Source organism: Heteronotia binoei, chromosome 5 (assembly GCF_032191835.1).
Source record: "Heteronotia binoei isolate CCM8104 ecotype False Entrance Well chromosome 5, APGP_CSIRO_Hbin_v1, whole genome shotgun sequence".
Classification (NCBI taxonomy): Eukaryota; Metazoa; Chordata; class Lepidosauria; order Squamata; family Gekkonidae; genus Heteronotia; species Heteronotia binoei.
The window spans coordinates 45,864,483-45,885,457 of NC_083227.1; the positions used below are offsets into that span (position 1 = coordinate 45,864,483).

Here is a 20,975-nt window from a genome sequence, read left to right on the forward strand (position 1 = left end):
AATTTGTTCAGGTTATTCTTTTTGAGATATTCGTCTAAATCTTCATCTCTAATTTGCTTGGTTTCATATAACTTTTTATAAAATTGTTCCACAATTTGGACTACCTCCTGCCTTTGAAACGTTTCTTTGTTGTTTTCATCTCTCAGCACTGTTATTATTCTTTTAGAACTTTCCTTTCTCAGTTTATATGCCAGCCATCTTCCCGGTTTGTTGAAAGATTTAAAGTAATTTTGCCTAGCAAATCTTAAACTTTTTCTCCACTTCTTCTACCAACAATAGATTAAGTTGATGTTGTATTTTTTTAATCCTTTCTTGAAATTCTTGCTTAGTAGGTTGAGCCTTTAAATTCTTCTCAGCTTTTTCTACTTGAGTCATTAGTTTTTGAAAATATTCAGCTTTCTCTTTTCTTTTCTTGGCACTAAATCTAATTGCAAGCCCTCTGAAATATGCTTTAGCTGTGTCCCAAACCACTTGAATCTTTACATCTTGGGTTATATTCTATTTAAAAATTAGTTCCATCTCTGTTTTAGTCTCTTGAAGGAAGTTTTTATCTTTTAAGATTTGTGCATTTAACCTCCAGGACCTTTTCACTCAGGGTGCCCTAAATTTTATAGTTATTGGGTTGTGATCTGATATCACTCTCGGTTGGATTTCAACTTCATGTAGATCTTTAATAAAATCTGTGGACATCCAGCACATATCAATTCTTGACCAGGATTGATGACTAGCAGAATAGTATGTAAAGTTTCTCGATTTTGGATATCTTGTTCGCCATGCATCAACTAGGTCCAAAGCCAGTTTCAAAAAGCTTGTAGGGAGCTGTGACCCTTTAGTTTTGATATGTTGGCGAGCTTTTTTGTCCAACTGTCTGTCAAAGACCGCATTAAAATCTCCAATTACACAACATTCTGAATAATCTAAATTGGCCAGTTTAAGATGCAAGTCTTTGAAAAAATGTTCTTGATGTTTGTAAAAGGTGGGAGAGAAACACTTACAGGCAGCTGCTTGCAGTCAGATCATGCAGAATGAAGAAGAGCAAAGTTAAGAAGCAAAAAAAAGGGTCCGGTGTTCAACCCCAATGCCATTTAAAAATGGTGATTGGGACGGCGAGGTTTCACAGCGATGGTAGGATCAGGTGGCTGCCGCCGCTGTCCTTCCTGATCCACACCTTCGAGCCACCTACCTGCTTGGACCCTCCCCGGGTCCCAGACTTGAGTCCTCAAGTCTGGGGGACTCCTCCACCGTCCGATTAGGGAACGACCCCCGGGAGCTAGCCGGAATCACTCACTATCTTGGGTCGCCGAAATCGGAAGTCACTAAGCACCAATTCTAAGGTCCATTCAGCAGAGACAAGATGGCTCAAAGCATCAACTCTTTATTGGCAAGGAGAAAACTCCAGCAGGCAACAGCTTCAACTGGCCATAAGCTAGAAAGTGAAACTATTTGAACTCCACTCCATGTAAATACATTGCAGCACAGACAATGTTGCAAGAAAAATCCATTCTACATTTTCTTTGCAGTTTTGGAAGCCCAGAAGAGTTTTCTGCTGAAGCAGGCAAAGACAAGGCAGAAGGATCTGGGAACTTCAGCAGCCTCGGAGCGTCAAAAGATTGAGGACAGGAGGAAGAGAAAAGAGCAGCAGGCCTGATTAAAGCCCTGGGTGGGCCAGTCGTATCCCACAGGCTTTAAGTTTGACACCCCTGTGCTACTGCTTCCAACATATACTTGTTGACATGTGGCCTCCCCCCCACTCTGATTATCTAGCCTGTGCTCTCTCCTCTTTCCTTACTTTCACAGACACTGGTTTCTGGGCTTTGTCAACACTGAAGTTTTGGACAGTAGGATCTCAGGCTCTAACATTACTTGAGCATGACACTATCTGGCTCATTATAAACAGCTTTAATGGTTCAGTAGATAACTTCAATTTACACCATTCTGGAAGGCCAACGGGCTGAGACAGAACACGGTCAAGTATAGCAAAGGCCTGTAAATTTCCAGAAAAAAATCCTTCAAAATAGCTAAAGGATACAGTCAATGAACTACGAGTGCAAGGGTGCTCATGGAAACAGATACCGTATTTTTCGCACCATAAGATGCACTCCCCCCCAAAAAAAAAAGTGGGGGGGAAAGTGTGTGCGTCTTATGGAGCGAAGGTACCATACGTACCTTCCTGGGGGGGGGTGTGATCCGCTGCCTCCGTCCCGGCACTTCCCGCCCCTGCCTGCCTGGCTCCAGCTCTGACGCTTACAGAAAGTGCCAGGATCGCTTCCTCCCCCCTCCAATCCCAGCGCTTGCTTTAAGCAGCAGCGCTGAAGCCATGCAAACAGGCAGGGAGAAAGCACACCGCCCCCTCCACAGCCGGTGCTTGCGAAGCGCTGCGTTTGCGGAGGAGGCGGGTGCTTCCTCTGTTCCTGTCTGCCTGGCTTCAGCTGCTGCTGATAGCAAGGGCTGAGATCGGAGGCAGCCAAGCCTCTGATCCCAGCCCTTGCTATAAGCAGAAGCTGAAGCCAGGCACAGAGGAATCACCCCCCCCTCCGCAAACCCAGCGCTTCGCGAAGCGCTGCGTTTGCAGAGGGGGGGGGGGTGCTTCCTCTGTTCCTGTCTGCCTGGCTTCAGCTGCTGCTTATAGCAAGGGCTGGGATCGGAGGCAGCCAAGCCTCCAATCCCAGTCCTTGCTATAAGCAGCAGCTGAAGCCAAGCACAGAGGAAGCACACACCCCCTCCGCAAACCCAGCGCTTCGCAAAGCGCTGGGTTTGCGGAGGGGGCGGCATGCTTTTTCCATGCCTGTGTGCCTGGCTGGGAGACAAGCGGCGAGATCGCTCCCTGCAAAGTGCTGGGTTTGCGGTGGGGGCAGAGGGAGCGATCTCGCCCTTGTCTGCCAGCCAGGCACCTGCGTCTTATGGTCCGGAGCGTCCAATGGACCGAAAAATACAGTAAACCTCTCTGACTTTGTTTCTTTGAATACTGCCTTGAGTCCTCCCCCCATCAAAGTCAGAGAAGCCTTGTCAAAATTCCATGGGACCTTGGGGAGAGAATGTATCAGGTGAAATTGGGACAACTGTGCTCAATTCCCCCTCTTCACTCTAGCCTCTGTGCCCCATGGCCTTTTGCCCATGATATTCCACCAACCACCAGAACCAGTCTTTGGGGGAGGGGGATGTCACAGGACCTACTGAAGGATGTAGGAAGGTGGTGAAGATTTATGTATGTGCAAGGATACAGCTCCAGGTTATGTTGATAAAGACAGGGGAGTCTGATCCAATGCCTGTACTCTCAGACACAGGGTCGGCTCGCCCACTAGGCAAACTAGGCGGTTGCCTAGGGCACAGAGAAGCGGGGGGCACTGAATTGGGCTCCCCCCAGTGCCAAAGGCAATCAGCTAGTTTGCTTCCCTCTCCCCCCACCTGCTACCGCCAGCCTCCTTCGGCCTGCAGCCGTCGCACTCCGCTCACCCCCACCGCCACACTCTGCTCGCTCACCCCCCCACCACCACTCATGAGCCCATTTCAGCCTCTCTTGCTCCCCTGCCACCGCTTGTGCAGCTGCTGCCAGCCTCCTCCGGCCCGCCGCCGCACTCTGCTTGCCCCCGCCCCGCTCCCAGGCTGGTGGCTCACCTGGGAGCCAAAATGCCAAAATGCCACACTCTGCTCTCCCCCCCATGCCATGACTACAGCCCTACTGGCTTCTAGCAGTCCTTGCCTTTGTGTCTGGTTAAACGCACAGGCGCAGGTTGCGAGTAAGGGGGTGGGGGGAGCGAGTGGAGCGTGGCAGCAGTGGGTGGGGGAGGCGAGCAGAGCGCCACCACAGCAGTGGGTCAGAGGAGGCTGGCAGTGGCTAAACAAGCAGCGGTGGGAGGGGCAAGCGCAGTGTACCTGGGGGACGCCGGTGGGGGGCGCCTGCCTAGGGCAATATTTGCCCACAAGCCGGCGCTGCTCAGACATATGTCCAACTGAGATCAATGGGGTTCTGTTCTTGGAAAGTATGCTTAGGAGTGCAACTTGACATAAATAAATACGACTGGTCAGCTTAAATCACACCAAGATCTTCTTGCAGCGATCACCCCATATATTCCTTAGAACTTTAATAACTTTTCTGCAACATATTTACATAAGTATTAAAGCTTAGTTTTATACTTTGGTGTAAAATATACAAGAACTAGCGCGCAAGATAAAGATATAAAAGTAAAAGCCAGAATGTATCTACAATTAATAGTAAATCATGGGAAACAGGAATTCAAATTATGCTGCTTTTAACACCGTAACTGCAATGAGGCCTTCATAATTAAGATTCCTCAAATTAAGCCTAAGCACTTTGTTTTAACCCTGCAAACAATTCAGAGTTCTATTTCTCATAAAAGATGCATTAAATATTTAGAGATCTGAAAATTATGTCACAGGAATTTAAAATTAATCAATTTCACAAGTATTAGTGCTGTAATATACTTTAAAGAGTATCATTTCTCATATTGGCAATGTTTGGAAAGTTAATTTGTAATTTAAAATATTGCTTAAGAAATACTGGAACATCCCCTTTAACCAAACACATCATACAGTAATCAAACAACGAGGCTGATAAATATAACTGCAAAATATATTTTGAGTGACATCCAGCTTTTCCAGAATTTGCAATTGTTTAAAGTAACTCAACATCCCCACTGAAGGTTGAAAAGAAATGGGGAAATAGGACATAGAAGACTCTTGGGGACTTGTTAAATGTGTCCCACAAGGCAGCTCCACCGCTGTCAGGGAGCATGAGGGTCAAGAGGCAACAGGGAACCGTGCTGAGGATAAGGGGAAAGTGCCCTCAGAATGGAAGATTGGAAGCACTTACCGCGAAGCTTCCTTCTAGGTGGTTTTGGAGTAGGATGGCCTGTCACTAATGGGATAGGAGCCTCCTCCATAACAGGGTCGGTTATCCAATCGATCCAGGGTGGCCTATCCCCTGGTTTCTCTCCTGCCGTCACCAAGCCACATCCCCCTAGAAGAAAACTTTAAAGACACTCTGAACAAACACTGGGGGGGGGGGCTTTGGTAAGGAACAAAATCATACTCTTGTGCAGAATAACAACCTGTTGAAAACTGGTACATACAGCATATTCTCAGAGGCAGACACTATTGTACCTTTATCTCTAGTAACAAACCTCAGATTACTAATTCAAAGAGCGGGTTGGACCATCCCACTCCAGAACCACCAGGAAGGAAGCTTCACAGTAAGTGCTTCCAATCTTCCGTTCTCCAGTGGCTCTTAGGAGTGGGACGGTCCATCACTAATGGGACACAGAAAACCCATATGCCCTCCAGGGTGGGACCAACTTCTCTCAGTCAATAACGCGTTGCGGCACTCTACAATCAAAGGCTGATTCTGCTGCCACCCACTTATCTATCTTATAATGTTTAGTAAAGACCAAGTAGATGCTTTACAGATAATTTATACCAATGCGAAAGCTATGTATGAGGCTGTCATTGCTGTTCCCCATAAAGAGTGAGCGGTGATATCCTGGGGAGACTCAAGAACCTGAGCCGAATAAGCTGCTACTATACATTTCCTCAACTACCTACTTAAGGTAGAAGTGGCTACCTGATGGCTCAAAAAGGAAGAATTAAAAGAAAGAGGGCATCTGTCCATCTAAAGGATTTTGTCCTCTCAGGGCCCTGTGGACATGCAGGCGATACCACACTTTCTCCTTAGCGTGCGGAGCATTTGGGCAAAAGGAGGAAAGAACACTCTCCTGGGTCCTATGAAAAACAGAGTTAACCTTTGGGATAAAGGATGGGTCAGGCCTTAAGACCACCCTATCCTTGTGAAACGTGCACAACTCTTTATCTATGGAAAGTGCCTTCAACTCAGACATTCTACGTGCTGATGTAATTCCAACCAAAAACAAGGTTTTTAATGTGAATTCTTTCAAACCACAATGTGCCAAGGAGGCTGACACAAAGCTTTCAAAACTGTACTGGAGAACCTGTGGACCGTAGGGAGGGTTCAGCAAGGCTGTTTCCCGTAGGAAACATTTCACATGTGGATGTACAGATAAGGACTCCCCCTTCTTAGCCCACCTCACTGCTGAAATGGCAATCACCTGTCTCTTAAGCACATTGGTGGCCAAACCTTTGTCTAAACCTGCCTGCAGAAAGAGCAGAATTTTCCTGATTGACACCTTCATGGGATCCCACCCTTTCTCAGCACACCATGCCAAAAAGACATGGCAAGTGTTTTAGTACAATGTATTGGTGGTTCCCTATCTAGAAGCTAACAAAGTATCTATGACATTACTAGCATAACCCAGGCCCTCTAATTGTGCCCGCTCAACCTCCTGGCAGTGAACTTTAGTAGGTCTGGTTGTGGGTAGCACGTTACCCTGTCTTAAGAGGTTCTCTGTTACTAGCAGGCACCAAGGTGATTCTATCGACAGTCTCAGCAGGTCTTGGAACCATCCCCTTCTCAACCAAAATGGGGCAATCATCGCTAACTCTGCTCTCTGCTCCAGCAACTTTTTGAATCACTCTGGGGATTAGCTGCAATGGTGGGAAGGCGTAAAGAAGACCCTTTGGCCATTGACAGCTGAGGGTGTCTGTTCCTTCCACATTGCTGTCCTGTCCTTTGGTGAAAAACTTTAAGAACTGACGGTTCAGCGATGAAGCAAAGAGATCTATCTACATCCTACCATACTTGTTATGAAACATCTGGAACACTGTCTTGTCCAGCATCCACTCCATCTGGTCTGCAGTCCACCTGCTCAGTCAGTTGGCCAAGACATTGTCAGAACTGACGGTTCAGCGATGAAGCAAAGAGATCTATCTACATCCTACCATACTTGTTATGAAACATCTGGAACACTGTCTTGTCCAGCATCCACTCCATCTGGTCTGCAGTCCACCTGCTCAGTCAGTTGGCCAAGACATTGTCCTTGTCCGCTACTTGGACTGCTTCTAGAGATAGAAGCCTGTCCTCTGCCCAGGTCATCAGCAGATGTGCCTCCTTGTATAGGGACCTGATCCTGGTTCCTCCTTGTCAATTCACATAGGACCTTCCAGTCACATTGTCGGTTTTTACTAGCACATGTTGGTCCTTGAGCATCTCTTAGAAGTGCAGAAGGCCTAGACAAATCGCTCGTAGGGAAAGTTTATACTCCTCGTGGCTTCTTCTGGGTTCCACTGTGATCATGGCAGTGTGCCCACCCCCCCCAGGGCTGGCATCCGTTGTCATGGTAATTGTGAACGGTTTCCGAATCGGTACACCCTGACAGAATCAGGAGGGATCCAGCCACCACTGGGAGTTGAAACCTGAGATCTGCTGGGAACTTCACCCACTTGCACAGTTTGTTGGTGATGATGCCATAGAATGGGACTAGGAAGTGTTGTAGTGGTCAAGTCTGAAACCTTGCCCAATGGAGAGCATCTTGGCAAGATACCATCATGCCTAGTAGCTGGGCCACTGTCATCACCTGAACTCTTGGTAGCAAAAGGACTTCGTTCAGAAGAGATCAGAATTTCTCCAGTCTGTCAGCAGAAAGAAAAACCCTGTCCTGTTGGGTGTCTATCAGCACGCCCAGATGAATCAGTTGTTGTGATGGAACAAGTTGCTTTTGCTCTGACTGACAATGAATCCATGAGTCTGCAACATCACCACTGTCAGCTCGGTTGCCTCCTGGCTCAGACGCCAAGATGGTGCCTGGACCAGGATGTTGTCCAAATATGGGTAAAGCAACATTCCCTGTAGGCGAAGGTGGGACACTAGCACCATCCGAATTTTGGTGAAGACTCACTGGGAGGATTTCAGGCCAAACGGGAGTGCACGATACTGATAGTGGCCCCTGTTGTATGCAAAACACAGAAACCTCCTGTGGTTCCCTCTGATGTGGACATGCAAATAAGCCTCTGAGAGGTCGATAGACATTAAGTACTCTTTGGGCTGAGCAAAGAGCAAGATGGACCTTAATGTCTCCATCCGGAATTTTCTGGTCCTTATGATCTTGTTCAGCCACTTGAGATCCAGAATGGTCCTTACATCCCCATTCTTCTTTGGGACTAAGAAGATAATGGAATACACTCCAAGGTACCTTTGAGGAAGTAAAACTTTCTATATTGCCCTTATGTCTAACAAGTGAATGACTGCTAGCATCAGAAGGTGGGTCTGAGGGTTCCTTTTCCTTGGGACTTGACGAAACCTCTGCGGAGGAAGGGAGTCCAGGTCTAAGGCATATCCCCGTCCCAGAGTGTCCACCACCCAATGATCTGTCACTGACTCTTTGCAAAGGGCTGCAAAAAGGCAGAAACGACTCCCTATTCCTTCTGACTCGGCACAGTCATTGTGGTCCTCCTTTTTTATGGTGATCTTTTGACAAGAATAAACGGCTTCAAGATTATATAAACATATGGAGCAGAGGTCCATCAGTGGCTATTAGCCACAAGGTACAGATGGAACTCTCTCTCTCTGGGACAAGTGATGCTCTATATTCTTGGTGCTTGTGGGGGGAGGCAGTGGAAGGACTTCTAGTGTCCTGGCCCCACTGGTAGACCTCCTGACAGCACCTGGTTTTTTGGCCACTGTGTGACAGAGGTTCACTGGTCTGATCCAACATGGCTTCTCTTATGTTTTTACAAAATTTTCAAAGAATACCTCTATATGGTTGCTTCCACATGACTAGGGTTGCCGGGTACTTCCTGCCAACTTGCGGAGGGTGGGAGGAAATAACCAGGAGTAGGAGAGTGTTGAGGCCTCGCTGGCAACATCACTTCCGACATGCACCATAAGTGATATCATGTAACTGGCATGTTGCAACACTCTGGTATTAGGGCAAAAACTCTAAGTAAAAATGGCTTCTCCCATAATTTTTGCCCAAATACCAGAGTGTTGCCATAGTGCGGGCTGGAAGTAACATGTGCCCCCTTGCCCAGATTGCCAGAGGTTTTGGGCTGGGTTGTCACTAGTATGCAGATAACACCCAGCTCTATCTGTTGATGGACTGCCACCTAGACTCTATCCCAGACCATCTAACCAGGGTGCTGGAAGCAGTGGCTGGCTGGCTGCAACTGAGCTGCCTGAAGCTTAATCCAACCAAGACGGAGGTCCTGTACATGAGACGTGGGGGGTTAAGATCAGGCATCCGGCTGCCTTAAACTAATTCTGAGCTATGGGTTAACTGTTTTAATTTTTAATCTGTTTTAACTGTTCACCTGCTTTACTATTTATCTGTTTGATTGTTTATTGTTAGTTTTAATTGTTTTACCATGCTGGAATCCACCCTGAGTCCACTATGGGAAAGGGTGGACTAGAAATTTACATAAATAAATAAATAAACATCATTGCAGTGCCAGCAACAGTTGCCTACAGCTGCCTCCCCTGCTAATAAGTCCCCTTGCAGGCCTGTTTATTGGCAGTGGGGGTTGGGACCTGGGGGCACGAATTCCCCACTCTGTTGTGAGTCACTCAGGACTCAACAACAGTGATGGCTCCTCAGGAGAAGAGGACTCCTCAGGATAAAAAGAGCCCAAGGAACAAGCAGAAACCAGCAAGCAAGAAGATGAGCTGCAGGCTTGTCAGAGATTGCAGCCAACAACTGATGCAGAACCACCAGCACCTTCCAGCCTTGTTTCAATAGAGGAAACCCAGGTGACCATTACCAGCCCTCCAGCTTTACCCAAACCCTTTAAGTGCCAGAGACAAAGGCTTAGAATGAAACTTCAAGAAATAAGACAAAGTGCATGTCTCCTGGCCTGATGCCAGTTGCTTGCTGATGACCTTGGAAATTGGTTTGGACTTACCCTAGATTCTGACACACATCCTGCAGAGGACTGACAACCTTACTCATGACACAGTTATTCTGAAACAGACATCATCAGTCCACTCACTTCTTAAGAAAAATCTAGACCAGGGGTGTTGAGCTTGTTACGAATGCCAAATCTGACCTAAATGTGACTTTGTTGGGCCAGCGCATGCATGCCATCAACTGTCACATGAAGTACTGGAGATATAAACTTTATAAAGATGCTAAATGGCAACTGTAGGTGAATGACAATAGCAGGCTTGATTGGATTAGGTGTGATATACAGAGAAGCAGTAGACATGGAGATACCACAGAAAACCTAGATCTCAATTCAGTCCAGGAGGATGCAAAAAAAATGCACATAAGTCTAATATTAGAAACCACAACATTCAAAAAACAGTGGGAGAACTATTAGCCTTCCAGGACATTCAGATTGGAAGCACTTACCGCGAAGCTTCCTTCTAGGTGGTTTTGGAGTAGGATGGCCTGTCACTAATGGGATAGGAGCCTCCTCCATAACAGGGTCGGTTATCCAATCGATCCAGGGTGGCCTATCCCCTGGTTTCTCTCCTGCCGTCACCAAGCCACATCCCCCTAGAAGAAAACTTTAAAGACACTCTGAACAAACACTGGGGGGGGGGGGCTTTGGTAAGGAACAAAATCATACTCTTGTGCAGAATAACAACCTGTTGAAAACTGGTACATACAGCATATTCTCAGAGGCAGACACTATTGTACCTTTATCTCTAGTAACAAACCTCAGATTACTAATTCAAAGAGCGGGTTGGACCATCCCACTCCAGAACCACCAGGAAGGAAGCTTCACAGTAAGTGCTTCCAATCTTCCGTTCTCCAGTGGCTCTTAGGAGTGGGACGGTCCATCACTAATGGGACACAGAAAACCCATATGCCCTCCAGGGTGGGACCAACTTCTCTCAGTCAATAACGCGTTGCGGCACTCTACAATCAAAGGCTGATTCTGCTGCCACCCACTTATCTATCTTATAATGTTTAGTAAAGACCAAGTAGATGCTTTACAGATAATTTATACCAATGCGAAAGCTATGTATGAGGCTGTCATTGCTGTTCCCCATAAAGAGTGAGCGGTGATATCCTGGGGAGACTCAAGAACCTGAGCCGAATAAGCTGCTACTATACATTTCCTCAACTACCTACTTAAGGTAGAAGTGGCTACCTGATGGCTCAAAAAGGAAGAATTAAAAGAAAGAGGGCATCTGTCCATCTAAAGGATTTTGTCCTCTCAGGGCCCTGTGGACATGCAGGCGATACCACACTTTCTCCTTAGCGTGCGGAGCATTTGGGCAAAAGGAGGAAAGAACACTCTCCTGGGTCCTATGAAAAACAGAGTTAACCTTTGGGATAAAGGATGGGTCAGGCCTTAAGACCACCCTATCCTTGTGAAACGTGCACAACTCTTTATCTATGGAAAGTGCCTTCAACTCAGACATTCTACGTGCTGATGTAATTCCAACCAAAAACAAGGTTTTTAATGTGAATTCTTTCAAACCACAATGTGCCAAGGAGGCTGACACAAAGCTTTCAAAACTGTACTGGAGAACCTGTGGACCGTAGGGAGGGTTCAGCAAGGCTGTTTCCCGTAGGAAACATTTCACATGTGGATGTACAGATAAGGACTCCCCCTTCTTAGCCCACCTCACTGCTGAAATGGCAATCACCTGTCTCTTAAGCACATTGGTGGCCAAACCTTTGTCTAAACCTGCCTGCAGAAAGAGCAGAATTTTCCTGATTGACACCTTCATGGGATCCCACCCTTTCTCAGCACACCATGCCAAAAAGACATGGCAAGTGTTTTAGTACAATGTATTGGTGGTTCCCTATCTAGAAGCTAACAAAGTATCTATGACATTACTAGCATAACCCAGGCCCTCTAATTGTGCCCGCTCAACCTCCTGGCAGTGAACTTTAGTAGGTCTGGTTGTGGGTAGCACGTTACCCTGTCTTAAGAGGTTCTCTGTTACTAGCAGGCACCAAGGTGATTCTATCGACAGTCTCAGCAGGTCTTGGAACCATCCCCTTCTCAACCAAAATGGGGCAATCATCGCTAACTCTGCTCTCTGCTCCAGCAACTTTTTGAATCACTCTGGGGATTAGCTGCAATGGTGGGAAGGCGTAAAGAAGACCCTTTGGCCATTGACAGCTGAGGGTGTCTGTTCCTTCCACATTGCTGTCCTGTCCTTTGGTGAAAAACTTTAAGAACTGACGGTTCAGCGATGAAGCAAAGAGATCTATCTACATCCTACCATACTTGTTATGAAACATCTGGAACACTGTCTTGTCCAGCATCCACTCCATCTGGTCTGCAGTCCACCTGCTCAGTCAGTTGGCCAAGACATTGTCAGAACTGACGGTTCAGCGATGAAGCAAAGAGATCTATCTACATCCTACCATACTTGTTATGAAACATCTGGAACACTGTCTTGTCCAGCATCCACTCCATCTGGTCTGCAGTCCACCTGCTCAGTCAGTTGGCCAAGACATTGTCCTTGTCCGCTACTTGGACTGCTTCTAGAGATAGAAGCCTGTCCTCTGCCCAGGTCATCAGCAGATGTGCCTCCTTGTATAGGGACCTGATCCTGGTTCCTCCTTGTCAATTCACATAGGACCTTCCAGTCACATTGTCGGTTTTTACTAGCACATGTTGGTCCTTGAGCATCTCTTAGAAGTGCAGAAGGCCTAGACAAATCGCTCGTAGGGAAAGTTTATACTCCTCGTGGCTTCTTCTGGGTTCCACTGTGATCATGGCAGTGTGCCCACCCCCCCCAGGGCTGGCATCCGTTGTCATGGTAATTGTGAACGGTTTCCGAATCGGTACACCCTGACAGAATCAGGAGGGATCCAGCCACCACTGGGAGTTGAAACCTGAGATCTGCTGGGAACTTCACCCACTTGCACAGTTTGTTGGTGATGATGCCATAGAATGGGACTAGGAAGTGTTGTAGTGGTCAAGTCTGAAACCTTGCCCAATGGAGAGCATCTTGGCAAGATACCATCATGCCTAGTAGCTGGGCCACTGTCATCACCTGAACTCTTGGTAGCAAAAGGACTTCGTTCAGAAGAGATCAGAATTTCTCCAGTCTGTCAGCAGAAAGAAAAACCCTGTCCTGTTGGGTGTCTATCAGCACGCCCAGATGAATCAGTTGTTGTGATGGAACAAGTTGCTTTTGCTCTGACTGACAATGAATCCATGAGTCTGCAACATCACCACTGTCAGCTCGGTTGCCTCCTGGCTCAGACGCCAAGATGGTGCCTGGACCAGGATGTTGTCCAAATATGGGTAAAGCAACATTCCCTGTAGGCGAAGGTGGGACACTAGCACCATCCGAATTTTGGTGAAGACTCACTGGGAGGATTTCAGGCCAAACGGGAGTGCACGATACTGATAGTGGCCCCTGTTGTATGCAAAACACAGAAACCTCCTGTGGTTCCCTCTGATGTGGACATGCAAATAAGCCTCTGAGAGGTCGATAGACATTAAGTACTCTTTGGGCTGAGCAAAGAGCAAGATGGACCTTAATGTCTCCATCCGGAATTTTCTGGTCCTTATGATCTTGTTCAGCCACTTGAGATCCAGAATGGTCCTTACATCCCCATTCTTCTTTGGGACTAAGAAGATAATGGAATACACTCCAAGGTACCTTTGAGGAAGTAAAACTTTCTATATTGCCCTTATGTCTAACAAGTGAATGACTGCTAGCATCAGAAGGTGGGTCTGAGGGTTCCTTTTCCTTGGGACTTGACGAAACCTCTGCGGAGGAAGGGAGTCCAGGTCTAAGGCATATCCCCGTCCCAGAGTGTCCACCACCCAATGATCTGTCACTGACTCTTTGCAAAGGGCTGCAAAAAGGCAGAAACGACTCCCTATTCCTTCTGACTCGGCACAGTCATTGTGGTCCTCCTTTTTTATGGTGATCTTTTGACAAGAATAAACGGCTTCAAGATTATATAAACATATGGAGCAGAGGTCCATCAGTGGCTATTAGCCACAAGGTACAGATGGAACTCTCTCTCTCTGGGACAAGTGATGCTCTATATTCTTGGTGCTTGTGGGGGGAGGCAGTGGAAGGACTTCTAGTGTCCTGGCCCCACTGGTAGACCTCCTGACAGCACCTGGTTTTTTGGCCACTGTGTGACAGAGGTTCACTGGTCTGATCCAACATGGCTTCTCTTATGTTTTTACAAAATTTTCAAAGAATACCTCTATATGGTTGCTTCCACATGACTAGGGTTGCCGGGTACTTCCTGCCAACTTGCGGAGGGTGGGAGGAAATAACCAGGAGTAGGAGAGTGTTGAGGCCTCGCTGGCAACATCACTTCCGACATGCACCATAAGTGATATCATGTAACTGGCATGTTGCAACACTCTGGTATTAGGGCAAAAACTCTAAGTAAAAATGGCTTCTCCCATAATTTTTGCCCAAATACCAGAGTGTTGCCATAGTGCGGGCTGGAAGTAACATGTGCCCCCTTGCCCAGATTGCCAGAGGTTTTGGGCTGGGTTGTCACTAGTATGCAGATAACACCCAGCTCTATCTGTTGATGGACTGCCACCTAGACTCTATCCCAGACCATCTAACCAGGGTGCTGGAAGCAGTGGCTGGCTGGCTGCAACTGAGCTGCCTGAAGCTTAATCCAACCAAGACGGAGGTCCTGTACATGAGACGTGGGGGGTTAAGATCAGGCATCCGGCTGCCTTAAACTAATTCTGAGCTATGGGTTAACTGTTTTAATTTTTAATCTGTTTTAACTGTTCACCTGCTTTACTATTTATCTGTTTGATTGTTTATTGTTAGTTTTAATTGTTTTACCATGCTGGAATCCACCCTGAGTCCACTATGGGAAAGGGTGGACTAGAAATTTACATAAATAAATAAATAAACATCATTGCAGTGCCAGCAACAGTTGCCTACAGCTGCCTCCCCTGCTAATAAGTCCCCTTGCAGGCCTGTTCATTGGCAGTGGGGGTTGGGACCTGGGGGCACGAATTCCCCACTCTGTTGTGAGTCACTCAGGACTCAACAACAGTGATGGCTCCTCAGGAGAAGAGGACTCCTCAGGATAAAAAGAGCCCAAGGAACAAGCAGAAACCAGCAAGCAAGAAGATGAGCTGCAGGCTTGTCAGAGATTGCAGCCAACAACTGATGCAGAACCACCAGCACCTTCCAGCCTTGTTTCAATAGAGGAAACCCAGGTGACCATTACCAGCCCTCCAGCTTTACCCAAACCCTTTAAGTGCCAGAGACAAAGGCTTAGAATGAAACTTCAAGAAATAAGACAAAGTGCATGTCTCCTGGCCTGATGCCAGTTGCTTGCTGATGACCTTGGAAATTGGTTTGGACTTACCCTAGATTCTGACACACATCCTGCAGAGGACTGACAACCTTACTCATGACACAGTTATTCTGAAACAGACATCATCAGTCCACTCACTTCTTAAGAAAAATCTAGACCAGGGGTGTTGAGCTTGTTACGAATGCCAAATCTGACCTAAATGTGACTTTGTTGGGCCAGCGCATGCATGCCATCAACTGTCACATGAAGTACTGGAGATATAAACTTTATAAAGATGCTAAATGGCAACTGTAGGTGAATGACAATAGCAGGCTTGATTGGATTAGGTGTGATATACAGAGAAGCAGTAGACATGGAGATACCACAGAAAACCTAGATCTCAATTCAGTCCAGGAGGATGCAAAAAAAATGCACATAAGTCTAATATTAGAAACCACAACATTCAAAAAACAGTGGGAGAACTATTAGCCTTCCAGGACATTCAGTTGCTGACTTAAGAGTAGCAGTTCTCTTACAAAGAAATTTCAAAGGGAGATTAGAAATAGAGAGACTGCTGAATTGCAACCGATAATGAAGCTCAATGAAGCTGCATCCTGCTGGACTGAATTGAGACTTAAGATTTCTTCTCTCATTACCAATGCCTGCTACTGTAATTTGGTGTCGGAAATCACATCACTCTCCAAGATATAAGAACAAATGGACTCACATTCTTCTAGCTGTATCTGAAGTAGTGAACAGCGACTCATGAAAGCTGATATCCTGCTGCAAATTGTGTTGGTCTTGAAGAAACTATTGGACTCTTGCTCCCTTCCACTAATAAAGATTGCAAGCTATGCTGTTAGGTTTCTTTTCTTTTCATCTATTAGAACTGAAAAGGGGGATCTCTCCAGCTAAAATTGTGTGTTGATTTCAGCCTGGGCAAAATTCATTCACTGCTGATTATAAGGAAACAATTAAAAAAGCAAAAGAGGAATTAACTGAAAAAAGCCGTCGGTGGGGGGGGGGGGAAGTGAACAAGTTTTCCCCCCTCTCTTTTTCACAGTGCCAGAAACTCCATCCTAAGATCTTTCAAAAGGGGGGGGGGGGAATTGTATGAGAACGCCTGCACATTTCCTGAAGGCTGAGGAGGGGAGGAAGGAGAATAAAGATACTGCAGGAATGATCTTGCAAAGGGCTCCCACCTCCATCTCTCCACACCCAAGGGTGGAACAGGGATGGCTAGTGGAACAACAAATACTAAAGGGCAAAAAGTGAGAGAGACCCCCTGTCACTGTCAGAGGCAATTTCTTGAGTTTCTGGGTTACAGGGGCAAATGCACATGCATCGTCACAAGTACAGGAAAGAGTTTGCAGGATCCAAAACTAGGGGAAATGCATCTTTCTGCAAGTTCAATTAAATAAAATAAGTCTTGGCTAATCCTCATCATTATTGATCCAGATCTCTTTACCTTTCAGTACTGTTTTTATTTTATTTTATTTATATCCCGCCCTCCCCGTCGAAACAGGCTCAGGGCGGCTCACAACATAAAACCACAACAGTTAAAATCAATACATATTTTAAAATGATTTTGTTCTAAGATTACAACAATAATAATATCTGTTAGGAAACTGCAACCTTAATTGTTGCTAAGAAGCAAGGCAAGGTTTCCTCTCCCCCCTCTCCCCTTGTTGATCAGCATATTTCTCAGGGGGGGGGGGGAGCATCCCAATCTTTGGGAGTTCTTAACCCCCCTTCCGGATTCCGACCCCCACTGTAAAGTAAGGTGAGTCTGCAAACATTGCTCTTTGGAACAGGACCAAACTTTGCCATCATTTGGAATGGCTGGTTGCTCCCTTTCCGTAACTCTGGGAGTGAGAAAGAGCTTCCTTGGAAAATGTGGTTGCTCTCGCATCAAGTCCTCCTCTGCTGAAGTTAATTTCCAGCTTGCAAACAAGTTGTGCAACAGGGGAAATGTACCTTGTCGCTGGGCAGAGTAGAGCAGCCCAGGACAAGCTGGTGATAATGAAAAAAAACTTTTTGCAGAGAGAAGGGGGGAAGGAGCTGCCACTGCTTGTTGATGGTGGCGGACTGAATTTTGTAATGTCCGTGGATGTTTGCTGTTGGCTCGCCCCCTTCTGTGGTTGTTCTCTCCCCCCCACCTTGTCCCCATTCCTTCCATATGTTTGACACCCATGATCTCTAGACAATGCCAGCCCTTTGTTTCATACCTCAACTGTGGTGAGTAGGGGGTTTTTATCCCACTTAAACCCAACTGGCAGCTGTGCAAATATGTACTGAACTGCGCTATTGAGACTTCCCAGGGTTATGCCCAGTTAAGTTTTTTCTCCTTTCTTTTGTAGTCTTTAAACAAGTTCCATGTCTCAGCAGAAAGTAATTACATCTTTTCACTCACACACCTGAAAGGATCCTTAATCAGTTCTTTTTTTGGGGAAGGGAGGGCTTTAATTATTTGTTTTCCAGTAAAAACAGTTGTGAAAAGTTAAAGGAATGTGATAAAGAATCACTTTGGCTATAAAGGGAAAAGCAGCAATCAAGCGCATGCCCCCCCCCCAATTTATTTACTTCCAAGCAGGGGTCCTTTTGTAGAAAAATAGGTGGTGCAGCTCATCCAGGGATTGTTATGCAGCTGCACCTACTATTTAATGAACAAGGTGGCGGGGAGGAGGGGGAACCATCAGAAAGGTTCAGGAGCTGTGCTCCTGTGAGCTCCTGATGAATTCAAGGCCTGCTTCCAAGTAACCACAATACTATGATTTTGCCTGTGGAGATGGATACTACTGAGTTTTTATGAAGAATATAGTACTATATTAATTGCTTTCTGGAGCCGCTCTTTTAATTCTACTTGCACATGCAAAGAATTGCAGTGTAAAAGCAACCTACCGTATGTTTGCTGAGCAGCCCCAATGGTCAGGTATCTACTGTGTTTCATAAAAAGCTTATACAAATCATTGGTTGCACCATATTTATATGCATATTTTAATTTCATATGATAATAAGTTTTCCTCATCAACTCAGACATTTTGTCAGTTCTGTAAAAAGTTGCTTATTTATTCTTCTCCTAAACAGATAAGGGTCTCGCAACCCATTTTAACATACAAAGAGTCTCTATTGATTTGGTGGCCAAAGGAAATAAAGGCTACCTTTGCATGTGGACTGATGTCTTTTCCGCTGAAATAAAAAAATAGGCAAATATAAAGCTGAGCAGTCTGCAGTGCCTACAGGCAGACTGATAATGCCATTGTGGCAGAAATGGGGGCAAAGCCTTTGCGCTTGAGAGAATGGCAGTTAACATTTGGCTGCCTTCCAGGTATCCCTCCAATTATCATCCCTCTGGTTCCAAAACATAGCCAGCATTTCTAAATTATGTTAAATGGCTCATTTTCTAAATCTTTGGTTTGTTCGGGTTTTTTTTTAAAGATAACCATGCACTAGGAATTGTAAACACAAGCTGCAAAACTGCTTTTAAAAGAACATTCTAAATACAGGAAAAGGACATTATTTATTGGAAACTATTTCCTTATGAAGCTTTGCTGTAACTCATTGCTACAACCACATTTGTTACTGTGACTCCCACAGAAAATATTTAGTGGCACAATAAGCAGCTGTGATATGACTAACAGATAGGATCATACTTCTTCCGTCTCAATTCCCAAAATTCCCATCCTGCCTTCTAATCTCCGAGAAATACACTGTTGATGCTCAACATTAGCCTTTATTTCAGAACATACTTCCGCATTTTCATAGTTGTTGTCAGTGGTTTGTTTGTAAAAAGAAAGGTTCTAGAGATATTAGAGTTTGTCAGCTTCTCTCGCTTTACCTCCCAACTCTAGCTAATAGGGGAAAGTGACTAAACTTATTTCAAGGGCACAACAAACTCAATTTGTACTTGCTTAGAGGCATTTTCTTCACATATGGAAAACCAGAATTCCAGACAGTCCATGATTTGGATCATTATAAACGAGGGCTTGGCACCAGTATCTAAAACACATTTCAGAATCAAATTATAGTGAAGCCTTCTTTACAACAAGAGGAAAGACTAACTATTCTATTTGTTCAGCAGCAGCCCTTCGCATGTGTGTGGGATAATCCAAGTGATTCTAGCTGTGATAACAGCCTGCTCAACAAACAACCTCCAACAACAACAACAATCCACTGCATCATAAGGAAGACTGTTCCAGTGTCAAACCTCACCATCAGGAAATTCTTTCTCACACTTTAATGAAACCTCCTTTGCTCAAGTTCTATCATTCAACATGACAGAAAACCAGGACCGGATCTACATGTTTTTTGAGGGGGGGGGGGGGGCAAAATGAAAAAATGATGCCACCTTATGGGCTATTCTATCTTATGGTCCCATAGAATACAATGGACTCCACACCCAATTTGGCGCCCCCCTCCGTTGGCACCCGGGGCAAGCATCCCCCCTCTTCCCCCCACAGATCCGGCCCCGCAGAAAACATAATCATCCCATCCTCCACATGGCATCCCTTTAGGTACTGAAGGGTGGCAAACACAAAGGTCTCTTCTCCAACATCAAGTTTCCCAACTCCTTTAACCTTTTCTCATGGGACCTGGTCTCCACACTTGTCACCAGCTTCACTGTCCTACCTTGGACTTCTTCCAGCATATGAACATCCTTCCTAAAACATGGTGCCAAAAACGAAACTAAAATGGAAAGTGATTACTCTGAACACACTTTCCCAGGATATGCCTTGTCATCTTCATCTGGACAAGTAGGCCCGCTTGGCTCGAGAAGGAAAGCAACATATTTACTCAACAAAAATACATATTGAGTGGTAAGAAACCAACATCACTACAATATAAGTACTTTCCCTGAGGGAACATGTCTAGGCCACAAACAACAAATGAATACCATCAATCTGTTGTGCCCTAGGAGGACATTTGGCGAAGGCTGATCCTTGGCAGACCTTTTGCACAAACCAAGCTGTGTTACAGTAACTGAAATTTTGTGAGGGAAAAAACAGACCTAAACAGCTTTCATCAAAATAGATAAGAATAACGCTTTGTTAACATTCACAGCTTTTAATTTTATTGAATTTAAATATTTTCTCCTAAGAATGCGATTTAAGGGAATTAATCAAACCCTGCAATGTGGGTGATTTACTTTTTATTTGTATTATACGTAGATATACAATGAAGGTACTGATCAGTGCATACATATGACAAGCAAAAGTTATCAGTCATTTTCAATGGACACAGGAGGCGGTCTCTGTAATTTGTCAAAATTCAGATCTTGTCAACCTGCTAAGTTTAGCAGCAGGGTAGGAAAACATTTGGCTCTCTAGAAAGTAAACCACTTTGTAAAGGGCAGTATTTTGCTTTGGGACTTTTCGATTTAGAAGCCACCTGGACATCTGATGTATTATCACCAGGCCTCAGATTCAGTGGGAGCTCACAGAATCGCAGCTCCTGACCTTTCTGAGAGTTCCACCTCCCCCTCCTTAGAGTTCCATCTCCTTGTCCACTGAATAGTATGTACAGCTGCATATCAATTCCTGGATGAGCTCCACCACCTATTTTTCTACAAAACAACCCCTGATTATCACAGTTTAATTATTATTATATATGCTTCCTCCAAAGACTCAGGGAGGCACAAATCCTCCACCATCCTTCCCATTTCATCTTCTTATCCCTTGTAAGCTAAGCTGGCTGAAAGAGAGTCACCAAATAAGTTTTATGGTTGAGTAAGAACTGGACTTGGGTCTCCACACTCTATCTCCAACACTCTGTTCAATATGCCAGCCTGGTTCAGAACAACTGCAACCCAGAGAGGGTTTAATGAAATGGGGAAGACTCTCATCCAGTTATGATGGTTCTGTGGGCCATTACTTTCTTGCCAATGCACCACAGTGCTCA

The 20,975-nt window shown here is 45.6% G+C and overlaps 1 protein-coding gene across 1 annotated transcript in view; it reads right to left on the minus strand.

Annotated features, from left to right (window-relative positions):
* The window catches only part of CFAP20DC (CFAP20 domain containing), a 269,093-nt gene that overhangs the window by 229,815 nt on the left and 18,303 nt on the right, over positions 1 to 20,975 (minus strand). The gene's annotated exons all lie outside the window — the stretch shown is intronic.